The sequence below is a fragment of the Mustela lutreola genome, chromosome 7 (genome assembly GCF_030435805.1).
Source record: "Mustela lutreola isolate mMusLut2 chromosome 7, mMusLut2.pri, whole genome shotgun sequence".
NCBI classification, from domain to species: Eukaryota; Metazoa; Chordata; class Mammalia; order Carnivora; family Mustelidae; genus Mustela; species Mustela lutreola.
The window spans coordinates 126,940,738-126,953,356 of record NC_081296.1 but is presented as its reverse complement, the minus strand read 5'-3'; positions in this window follow the sequence as shown (position 1 = coordinate 126,953,356).

The window sequence follows — 12,619 nt, the reverse complement described above, 5'->3', positions numbered from 1 at the left end:
AAAGGTTGTGCAACTTTCCCAAAGTCACACAGCTGGTCAGTGACGTGGCCACGCCTTGAATCCAGTTCTATAAGAACCTGAGTCCATTCTTTCTCTTTATTTTACCTTTCTGTCCCCCCCAGAACAGCCATGTAAGACATCTTAGGGAACTGAGGTAGAATTTGGACAGTTTGCAAGCTTGTACCAATGCAAGACAAAACCCCAATGTGTTAGATAAAATGCATACTTCCATCCAATCTTTCAAATCAACATGACTGCATGGATTTGGATGGTCACATCTGAACCCAGACAAACGAACTTCCAGGCCCAAAGTGCATAATTGCAAAGCTGAATAAGAACCTCCGGGCCTCAGTTGAAGGAACTGGTTATCGTCTGGTTGGTACCCCTTCCCAGCCCCGCTCAACCCCAGGTGAGAGAGAAAGCAGGTAGGGACTCTGGATCCAACTGACAGCCTTTCCATTAGTTTGCTCTTCCCAAACTAACGAGAGTTTCCTCATCCCTCTGTTCTATCATAGGCTATTCTAATTGCCTCCTTCGCTGTCTGAATGAGCTTCCATTTATTCCAAAAGACTATTTTTATGAACCTTTCATCCATTTAATAGCTTTTTAATCCTTATCCCCTTTTGAAATCTTTGTACTCAACTGCTGCCCTGCTTTCATCCACTTTCAGCTCTGTCCAGCCTCTCAGCTAGCCCCAGATGCCACTTGCTCTATAGCCAACGCAGTGTGTACCCGACCCCGTCCACAAAGCCCAGGAAGGCTTCCCAAACAGAATGTCATGAGCTAAGTGGCTGTTTTGAATCGCAGTCTTTCCCTCCTTTTAAAGTGCACTCAGGCAGAGTTTTAGTGGGCAGGTTTAGGGAACCAAGAGAGCAATGCACCCACACGATCCGAAGTCAGTACCATTATCCCCACTTTGCACCGATGAGGAGACTGGCCCTTGAGAGGTTGCATAATTTGTCCAAGGTCACACAGCTCACAGAAGACTGAGCTGGGGATCAAAGTGTGTTCTAAGCCCTCTTCCAAGTATGCTGTGCTGCTGTGAATAGGAAAATAATTTCAGTCAAGTACTTAGAAGAAACTCAGGACATGTTGATCGCCTTAATGAACTGTAACAAGGAGATTCCTATAATAATCCATTCCAATGAGTTTTCTAGGGACCACAGGAAAAGCTCAGAGGGCAACACAAAGCCTCAGAGATCAGACTTTTGGAAACCAAATCTAGGCTCTGTACCACCTAACTGGTGAGCTCTATGACTTTAGGAAAGTTGGCTACTCAACCCAAAAATAGTTGTTTCCTTGTTTATTAAATGGCCCTTCCTACCAGAATGTGTCCCCAGCAAACAAGCAGCTTCATCTCTTGTTTTCTTTCCACCCAGACCAAAGCCTGGCCCTGAATTGGTATTTAATATATATTCATTATCTGGGTGCACGCTTTCTTTTCTGCCACACTTCTTTCAAGGTAATTATGTCAAATGTGTTTGTCTTACTGTCCTTCCTTGCACTGCACTCCCTCCCTCACAAATCTGTCATCAGCATCATCTTCACCACTGTTTCCATCAGGAGTTTCTGGTGTCTCAGAGTTCTAGTAAAAGAAGGACGTTTGTGATTAACTAAGCACACATTGGGTGAGGTGCATAGTTACCATAATAAAAATGTCAATGCTATCCAACACTGAGAGCTTACTTAACCCTAAGTAAGAACTCAGGCAGGTCGTCCTCACCACAAGAATCCCCATTTTACAAATGATACAGTTAAGGTGTAAAGAGCAGAGGTAACTTGCCTGGGGTCACAGAGAGAAGAGCCAGCAATTGTAATTGAAACTCATTGATTCTAGAGCCGATCTCGACCACGAGGCTACAGAACTTGACAGAATTAGCATGAAAATGTCTATCTGTTCAATGAAATATGATGCTTTTTTGAAGACCTTGAATCCTATGTTATGCTTGAAACCCATGGGAAGAGATGGCAGAATTTAACACAATTCCTCTGACTCGGAGACCAAGACATTCTGCCTCATTCTACCAGGTGTGTGGACAGAAAAAGTGACTCTCACATAGCTGACTGCTTGTACTCAAGCTGTGCTGGAAGCCTGGGGACTCGGGAATTTTGGAGGCAGAGCTGGCGTGAGCAGGTGGCAGTCCTCTTCATCGGGCAGGTGCACATGACAGCTGTGGTGATTCCTGAGGAGGAGTCGGAGGTCACAGGCCTCTTTTCAATTACTTCATTCCAGGCCTGCCAGCTCTCAGTATCTCCGCAGTTCAGACAGACGGTGCCTGTTTGCGAGCAGGATGCAGAGCCTCTACAGCAGACATAGCCACCAGCCGCTCCAACAGAGGCCAGAGAATCGCTACCCCCAGGCATCCTGTCACCTCAGCAGAGCCTCAGTCTGGGCCACTGGACAGCAGAGTGGGGGACAAGCAGAACAATCTCAGAGGCTACTGGTAATGTTCCCACAGTCCCAATCTGAGGTGGGAAAGTCCGCTCCTTTATCTCTGTTCCAGAAGAAATAGTGTTCTGTTGAACTGGTTAGGACACCATTTCAGCTGCTGGAACAAGATACCAAGATACAAGCAACCAAGATACAAACGACCATTTCTCTCATGTTTACAAGAGGCCAAGATACAAGCGACAATTTCTCTCATGTTTAAGTCTATACAGAGCAGTCCAGGCCTGCACAGGGCTCTGTCGTCTCAGGGAACCAGGTGCCTTACATCTGATGCCTGGCTTCTTCAATATGCACATTCTCTTTACTCATGGTGCAAGATGGTTGTTTCAGTTCTGTCCATCATATTCATATTCCAGCCAGCAGAGATGCAGAAGGGGGAAAGTAGAAGGGGACATAGCACATGTCTGCTCCTTTTAAGGCCTTGATCTCCTGCTCACGTACCATTGGACAGAACTCGGTCAAGCAGCCACTAGGTTGAATGGGAAGACATAGAATGTAGTCTCTAGCTAAGAAGCCATGCATTGGGGTGAATATTAGAAATTCTACTACAAAAGAGAAAACATGGGGCAGCCAATAGACACTGAAGAAGCTAGCATTCTCTGATACAAGCTTACCTTTCTGCCAACCAAGTATTTATGCACACTCTTCCTCCCAGGCGTGGGGCATCATCAACCCCGAGAGGGGCAGCCGGAAGTCGTGCCTCGTTCCCACATGCAGTTCAAATTTAGTAACTCTGGGTATGAGGCAGCCTCCCCACTGGGCCTGTTGTGGATGTCCTCAGTCAGAGCTGCCTACAAGTCATCATCCCCCTAGCAACAGGGCTGAGTAGAGTCAGGTCAACGGCAATAAAAACTCCTATTCAGAAAAGGGATGAGTGAAAAACAAAGCAGCCCCTTGTCGACAGTGATTTTTCACATCCTGCTGGACAGTGAAACAAGATCCGTGGATAAGCTATTTGGCAGTTTTTGGTTTTCTGGGGGAGACACCCTTGACAGTGGATGAGGTCCTCCATGGCCTCATATTGCATGGCTCCTGGAGAGTGTTTCTCTCTTGGGGGCTGCAGAGGTTCACTATTTCCTAGTGGTCCATTTAAGAACATCTGGGTCTGAATAGTCATGTCCTTTGCATGCAATTTCTTTGGAAATAATATTTCTCAAAATTGTCAGGATGTATTTTCTTCTAGATGCTTCCACAAGTATATGTAACCACAACCAAAAGTCTTGTCTGGACCTGCTTTTTGTGTATTAAAAACTCTGGGGTTTATATATTGGCCTTTATGCTCTACATAATCCCCTCATCCCTCCCCTCTATGGTGACTCTCTTGAGGCCACCTAACACAAAAGCGCCCGGTGGGAAGAGGGTGCCATCATCTGATTTTGTAGCTGGGATGGCTCCCTCATCTGACCAAGAGCACTTACAGAGATGCCTGAGCAAGGCTTGGGGCAGTGTGATCTCCTCTACTGCTGTTTCATCATCCACCTGAGTTCATCTCTTGATGGCCATTCAAAGCACAGGAAGGATCATCCCCCACACACCAACATCCTGAGTTTTTCCAACTGGTTCTACTGGAGTCATGTACTCCATAGGCATTAGGCCTGCCTTCTGAGATGCTGCAGGTGATAGTTTTGCTAAATGCTTTTCCAGGCCACACCAAGCAGCACCGACTCTCTGCCTGGAAATAGCTGTGTCTTTACTACCCAGTACTGTGACAGTAGTGCATCACATTTTATGTCTTATGGTGGCAGTATCCCAAATCTGAACCCCAAATTCTCCATTAGTGAGGATACCAGTTTAGCTGCTGCAGCAAGACTAAAATAATAATGGGTTAAACAAAATAGTTCATGTCTCTTTCTAGGACAGTCTGACCTTGCTAAGTCTGGGCTGTGCAGCTGTGGGTGGTCAGGGACCCAGGCTTCTTCTGTATGGGTGCTTTGCATCCTCAGTGGTTTGTTCAGAACTTGTGGTCCAGTGTTGCTGTTCCAGTGGCTGCTGTGTTCCAACCACCAGAAAGGGAAAAGAGCATGGAGGGACCATGACCTTTATTTGGGGTTTAACATGAAATTGCCATGCCTCCTTTCTGTTCACACTCCATGAAGCCAGAAATAAGCCATGTGGCCATCCCTGGTTTAAAAGGAGGCAGGAAATTAGAGTTCTTAGTGAGGTGAGCACGTAAGCTAAAGGTCTAATACTAAAAGAACAGAAGAAAACAGTCTAGGGACAGGAAACAAGGTACAACCTGTGGCTTCTTCCACAAGCCCAGACAGACTGTCTTCAAAACTGATTGCCTCTAAAACTGGATAAAGTTTCAGAAAGCTTTTGATTCAGTCATCCAGCTACATGCTCAGGAACTGAGAAAAGAGAGGATAGCAGGGTTTTGCTGGTGAATTCTGGGCTTGCAACTCATAGTCTTTTTCTCCCCCCATGAAAGTCGTTCAGAAATTAGCAGGATCCCACACAGAGAAAGTTGCAAACCCACAGCCAATGTAAGACAGAATTTCTTGAAAACACATTAACTCTCCAACATTAACAAATCCTGAGGGTAGAGACACCAATTCTGAATAGAGATAGGCTGAAGTGTGCTTAAAAAAATAATAATAATAACAGGACAGAGGGAATTCTGCTGCAATGAAAGTGAGCATGTCTTTATCAGAGTTGACAGAGATCATTAAAAAGTGAAAGCAGGAACCCAATATATTGATGATCCCTCTAGAACTTGGCCTTACAACCATAGACTGTATTCAGTGGAGTCTGTTTTTTCTGTCTCATGCAGTGAAATTCAATCTCATATAAGTTTTTATTTGTTCAAAGTGATAGATAAGCCTCCTCAAGTATGGTTTAAATCAATATTCTATTCCCCAGGTTAACTGAAACTGTGGATTCATTTAATGAATAAATACACATGCAATTTTATAAACACACAGCCGTAATTTTTACAGAGGGACACCCAGAACAGGACTTTGCTTTGTAGAGCGCACCTGATTAGGATTCTAATACTGAAATGAATAACATATGAACATGTCCAACATTGCCTAATGAAATATCTAACATTGTCTGGTAGCAGGCTGGTTTTATGAGCTAGCATGAAAACAGGAGGCCTGAGGAGATTAAAAGGAAGTTGAATCTAACAACAGAAATAGTCGACATGTACTGAGTGCTTAAAATATGCCAGGCTCTGTTCTAAGCATATCTATATGCTTGACAGCTCATTAGATCCTTTTAAAAATTCTAATAGTGAGCTACTACTATTGTTCCCACTTAAAAAAAAAAAAAAAAAGGCACAGAGAGGCTAAGTAATTTGCCCAAGATCACACAGCTGTTAATTGGTAGAGGCAGGCTTCCGACCTGATCAGTTAATCAGGAAATTTTGAACATGTTATCACCCAATAGGTAGAATCTGGATCATAAAGAACTTACAGCTTAGTTATTTGGATTGGTAGTAAATTAGAACAAATCAAGGTATCTCAGTGTTTAGGGGTTTGTATGTGCTAGATACTACAAAGAATTTTTGACACCAGATGAATTCACTGTGCTCATTCTATCTCTCACCTTTTCAAGCACATTGTCCTAAAACCATACCTGGTAGAAAATGAAAACTTTCAAATAAATTGCCTCCAGGCAATAGTAAACCTAAATTTTTCTAATAATCCATTTCTCAAATTCCCTAAAATGCAATTCTGAATGATTATCAATTATGGTTAAGCCATTGTTGGCGATGTAACTGATTGACTTCAAGTATTCTGACACCTCCTCAGGGGTGAGGATAGGAGGAAACAGTTACTCAGTAACTTTCAGTAATATTCATACTACTGTTCTCTAGAATTTAAACTATTGAGTCAGTTCCAAAAGTCAAATAAGTTCCAGGTTCCAGACACGAGATGTGGTCATAACTGGGTAAGGGTTAGCAAACTATTTCAGTAAAGAGCCAAGCAGCAGTTCTGCCTTTGTAACATAAGAGGAGCCATGGACAGATGTAAAATGATTGGGTTTAGTTGTGTTCCAATAAGACTTTATTGACAAAAACAGGCATCGGGCCAGCTTTGGCCCACAGGCCAAGCATTTGCAGACCTCTGCACAAGAAATTTACTAGAACTCTTCAAAGGCACAAAATGTCACACAATCTCCATATGGGGGAATTCACTTACAAATTGCCCAAGGATCCTTCTTAATTGTGCCTAGTGTAATTCTGATGTCTGTTGTCATTTCCTATTGTGCCTCTGAATGTGCTCATGCTTGTCAGCAGAGTCCAGTTTTTAGTTCAGAAAATGCATTTGTCATACCATCAGTACATGATATGATGCAGAGGAAATTATTGCTACAATATGCAATCCATCCAAAAACAAAACACAAGTACCTGCTATGTGCAAGGTGATCAAAAACCTTACATGGTTACTTTGCTGCCAAGCCCTCTGCCCTGCCAAGAGGTTTTAAGCATATCTGACTCATCTAAAGGTAGTGTATCCATTAGAATTTGTGTTTGACTGACAGAGAGAATCAATTGAGATAACTGAGCCCCAACATCCTTAGGGCATGAATTCATCCCCAAAGACATAAGATGGACACAAGCCATGATTCCAGGTAGGAAAGGAAGGAAGGGTAATGAGTGAGAAGAGGTATCCCAAGACAGGGCTCCCCTGGAAGTTGACATGATGACTTCCACTTATTATTCTTCCCTTCCAGGAAGGGAGACCGAGAACTGCAACCCTTTTGCTGGGCTCAAAAATCAGTATATTTAAAGAGTCATGACTATTCTCCTTCCCTCTTTAAATATACTGATTTTTGAGCCCAGCAAAAGGGTTGCAGTTCTCGGTCTCCCTTCCTGGGAGGGAAGAATAATAAGTGACTCTGACCAGCCATTTCTGCCATATAAGTTTGACACAAAGATTAATTATTTTCTCTCTCTTTTTTTTATGACCTATTCATGCCTAGAAGCCAGAGTCAACTGAGTAAAGTGAAACTCCTCTTTCTGCTTAGCATGGTTACACACAACCCCATTCCTCCCAGTCCTTTTTGACTTCTGTTTCACTCTTACAAATTACAAATGGGAACTCCCTCCCAGGAAATGATGGCCAAGCCAGTTGGACATGGAGCTCATTTACTTTGGATAAAAGTGTTCTGTGAGTGTTGATTAGTCTTCATTCCTCTCCCTCCTCACCCTCACCAGGAGATTCACTCTCTGCCTTGTCTTCCTGCTCTGCGGGAAAGCCGGCCTCTGCACATCATGTGATAGGGCCTCTTTGCTCACTGGCTTCTGCTTGGGATTGGCCAATGGGGGCAGGAGACAAAAGAGGTTGGCTATAGATACTCCTTGTCCTGATCTTTCTTGCTCAGGCAAGGCTTTGATATCAGCTTCATCTATGACAAGAGCTTCTATATCAAAAGTGGGCAGCCAACCTCCTTAGAGCCTGTTTCCTCTGATCATCTCCAAAGACCTGGGGTGAAAGCTATCCTGATATTACTTCCCCATATTTCTGATTACTGTATGCTTCAGATTCCCTTGATAGTTCCTAAACCTTGTCCTCCCCTCTGGAAAGAATCTCTGTATTGGAAAGTCTCTTTTCCTGTCAGAACCATGACTTCTATATCTTGCACCTGATTTGTGAATCTATCCTCCGCAAGTTGGAGGAAACTTGACTGAAGATGGGTAAGTTGGGATTGCACCTTCTATATTCAAAATGCTCAAGACATAGGGGAAACCTTAGAGATAACTGGAGACTGCAATGGGAGCATCCTGATACCCTAACATGAATACCTGACACACTTTATCTCATTCTTCCCAGCCAAGTCCAGGGTGATCTTGTTGTCGAAGCCTTTGCTCACCACCTATTCCCACCCTTAGGTGGCATTTTGTGTGCCTTATAAATATCATATGTCTGTTAGATTACAATTATCCATTGACATATTTAGTTGATTCTGAGGAGCAGGAACCCTGCCTTGTACCCTCGTCTTGAGAGCACCTAACCCAGAGTCTGACACCCTCCTCACTGAGAACATGAAGAGGCAGTGCCACTGTGAATCACGAGAGTGAGCTAAAAACAACAATGACAACAGTACTGAAAGAGCCATTTTTAAATCTGTGTGCCGATCTGGATAACAGTAAGATTTTGAGTCATAACAAGATGGTGTGACAAGTGGCTGATCGGAGAGTCTGGAAGAGAACAGGTCATAAGGGAGAGGAAATCTGACTCATTAATTGTGTGCAACATAGGGATGGTCAGGTACCACAGTGCAGGAGGCATTCAGAGCCCAAAGACTGATATTCATGGACAGAACTGGAGATAATGGGCTGGGGAGAGGGAAGTCATGTACAGAGAGGCAATTAGAGAAACAGGGAACAAGGGAAGCACTTCCAAGGACAAAAGTGAAGTACAGGCACAGGCTCTTCAGTCACCCCGCCTTGTTCCCGGTCAGCATTCTGTTTAACTCACAGGGTTAAAATCCACAGCCCTCATCACCATCAACTCCATTAGATCAAAGACCAAGCTAATTTGCTAACACTATTAAATACATAAAGCCATCAGAAGTAATTTAATGCTTATCAGATATGCTTACTCCCTAATAAACCCTCACCTACCCCTTATTTCAGCCTAATGAGCAGAATGGATTCAGAAAATGAATATATAATGAAGATTCCTTCCCCTTATTTCCATGAAAGAATTAGAAGGGGGTTTAGACAGAAAAGGGGATTGGCATTTAAGGGGCATTTAGCTGCTTCGTTGATTTCTATTTCATTTTGGAGCGTGTGATGCACAGCTGAGGTTTGTCAACCTTATGTTAGCCCAAGTAATTTATCATAGTTAAATATCATGTATTCGAGCTGCAAATGCACTCTGCCATTTGGGATGCATCAAGTTTCCTTTCCTTTATAAAGGGAAGGACAGAGTACCAGCTAAAGAAAGGAGCCAGTTTATCCATCAGAGACAGCCCTGCAGAGGGGAAGATCAGCACAAGGCTGAATGCTTCCCAGGGCACCCGCCATCCTGTGCAATAATTTCAATAGCCTTCCCCCTTGCCAGCTTTCCTTCGAACCATACAAATCTCTCACTCTTCTATAATGGCCCATTTTCTCAAAGAATCCTGAAGCTGTAGCCCCAAACCCCTCACTTTTCAAAGACAAACCCTTGTAAAATCCCTATGCCTGTGCTTGGGACATTCCCAGTTCTTCCAGCCTTCTGAGGTTGCTGTTCATGGAACACTTGGATGAAAATGACAAGATCCTGTGTCAATGGGCACTCCCATGGATTCATCTGGGTCCTTGGAAGTACTCACACTAAGTTTCTGTCCTCAGAGAAATGGGGTCTTATAACGGTTTCTCTTCCTATGGGTGATCTGTCTCTTCCTGACATATAAGGCCCATTGTGTCTCTTTCTGGTCATTGCCAGAGAACCACTAACATGAGACTGCTCATGCATCCATTTCCTCCCTAAATACAAACCAGGCTACCTACTGAGGGCCACACATTGTGCGAGACCCCAAGTATACAGGAGTAAGCCATGCAGCCATGGTCTCTCCCCTCACAGCGCTCAACTGAATGGCAGAGATAGCCATGCAGCCAAGATCCACAGTAAGAATGGTCACATAATCATGGTAAGAACAAGCAAGCAAGAAAAGAAGTGGTACACTACCAGGACCCTCTCTTAGGCTGGTTAGTCAAAGAAAGCCTCTCTGAAGAGCAGACATGGAGGTTGAGGCCTGATGCCTGAGAAGGAACCACCAGGTTGTGTGTGCATGAATGAGCGTAGGGGAAAGTGTTTGTGGCTTGTAGGGAGCAGGCACTGAGAAGAGAAGACTCAGAACCCAACACCTGCCCAGGCAGCTGGAGCACAGTGGGAAGGAGACGGGGGTGAAGGGATGGTCAGGGAGGACTGTAAACAGGGAGGGACTTGAAATGATTTTATTTTTAAGGTCTGCCTGATGACTTCGTGGATCATGGTTTGGGGTGGACATGGTACAGAGAAAAGGGTGTGTGTTGCTGACTTTTACTTGAGGTTTGATTTATCCTAGGATGATGATAGCAGTCCACAGAACAACAAACCACTGAAAGTGGACTTGTGCTTCACAGCTGAACAGCTGCCACACCACTACTGATGGAGGCCTCCTTGGTCAGCCTCCATCTGGCTTGTCTCCTTCCTCTCTCCCCAAATGTCTCTTCTCCACCCTCCTCTCTATCCTCCATCTCTTCTCTCTCAGGCTGCTTTCAGAAACTCACAAGTCCTTTCTCTCTCTCTCTCTCTCTCTTTTTTTAATGCAGAGTGATTCAACTCTCTTGCCTTCTCCTTCTAGATCTTGCCTTTAGTAAGGGTAGACTCAATTTCCACACTCAAGGAAGCTCATCAAAGTCTTTTCCTTTTTTTTTTTTTTTAAGATTTTTTATTTATTTATTTGACACAGAGAGAGAGCGATCACAAGTAGGCAGAGAGGCAGGCAGAGAGAGAGGGGGGAAGCAGGCTCCCTGCCAAGCAGAGAGCCTGATGTGGGACTTGATCCCAAGACCCTGAGATCATGACCTGAGCTGAAGGCAGAGGCTTAACCCACTGAGCCACCCAGGTGCCCCTCAAAGTCTTTTCCTGAATAAAGATCCACTTCTCCTGAAATTATTTTCCCACATACTTTATTATCCATTATCCATGGTCCCAATGATGTTATATACCAGCTAACCACAAAATAAGTGTCTGTGGTTCACACATCTGGAGTGGTCACCTCAGCCTTTCTGCTGATCTTGGCTGAGCCTGCTCATGTATCTGGGAAGTTTATGGTAGCCTCAGTTGGAAAGATAAGACAACCTGGTTCCACGTGCCTCTCATTCTCCTGGGAGGAGTGGGATATATCCTTTTCATAGTGATGACAGAAGGGAAACATAAGCACAAACACACAAGCACATTTTCACTCTGGTAATATCCCATTGGCCAAAGCAAGCCACGTGGCTAAGCCCAGCATCAGAGCAGAAGGACTATAAAATGACATGGCGAAGGGTCTGGATGGGGACAATGGGATTGGGGCATTAATGCAGCCAATCTATCACATCTTAGTTTCAGCAGAAGAAGGCATGCTTGGTTTTGGGTTTTGGTTTTTAATTCTTCTATAATTGGACTCACATCATTAAAGTGACTTGCCCCAAGGCATACATCTTGATAAGGACAGTTACAAGCCAGAATTCAGATCTTTAGCCAGCCCAGTGTTCTTAACACTTTGCCATGTTACTTCCCTAGAAGCCAGCAGCCACGTATGCCCATTTCCCTGCATTCCCAGTAGGCTTGGCATGAAACAGTTAACTCCTGTGCTGGATCCAAGTGATTACGTCAAATGATTAGGAACAGAAGGAAATGCACATCTAACTTTAAGCCTGTACTACCACCTTCCTAGAGGATTTTAAACAACTCGAAAATTAGAAATTGGAATTGTTTGCCTACTTTTCCTTCTTGAGAGATTGTGATGCAGGCTGAAATTATTACACCAGGATAACACTTGCACATTTTTACTAAGTATACATACATCCTTCCTATTTATGCTGAAGAAGTCAGTGTAAACCTGTTTTTCTGCATTTCATGCTGAAGATGCACCCCTACTCCCCAATCTGTTTAGACATATGCCCTGGATACAGGAGACCTGACAGCAATTCTCCATAGATTTTTCACCTTCCTCCCCCTCTTCCTCCTCCTCCTCCTCCTCCTCTTCCTACTCCTCCTCCTCTTCTTCTTCCTCTTCCTCTTCCTCTTCTTCTTCTTCTTCTCTCTCTCTCTCTCTCCTCCTATCCTTCTTTTTTCTCTTGACCTAGCTCTGCTTTAAATCAATTCTTAAACTGGAGAAATATTTGGAGATGTTTTTGGTCATCACATCTTGGGTGGTGGTTGTTATGGCATATGGGGGTAGAGGTCAAAGATGCCACTAAACATCCTTGTGAAGTGAAGAACTATCTTCCCTTAAACAACAGAGAGGTGATAAACATAAACCACAAATGTTAATCCCAGATTTCATCATTCATTTGTCTAGTTCATCTCTTCCCTTTGAGTCACACAGTAGTCCCAGGAGGGCAGAAGGATGCAGGATGGATAAGTGGGGATACATAGATTCTGGTCCTACACACACCTGACATTGAATCCCAATTGTGCCAATGACCAGCTGGATGATGTTGGTCAAACTTACATACCCCCTGCAGCAGTTTGCCTTTTGGAA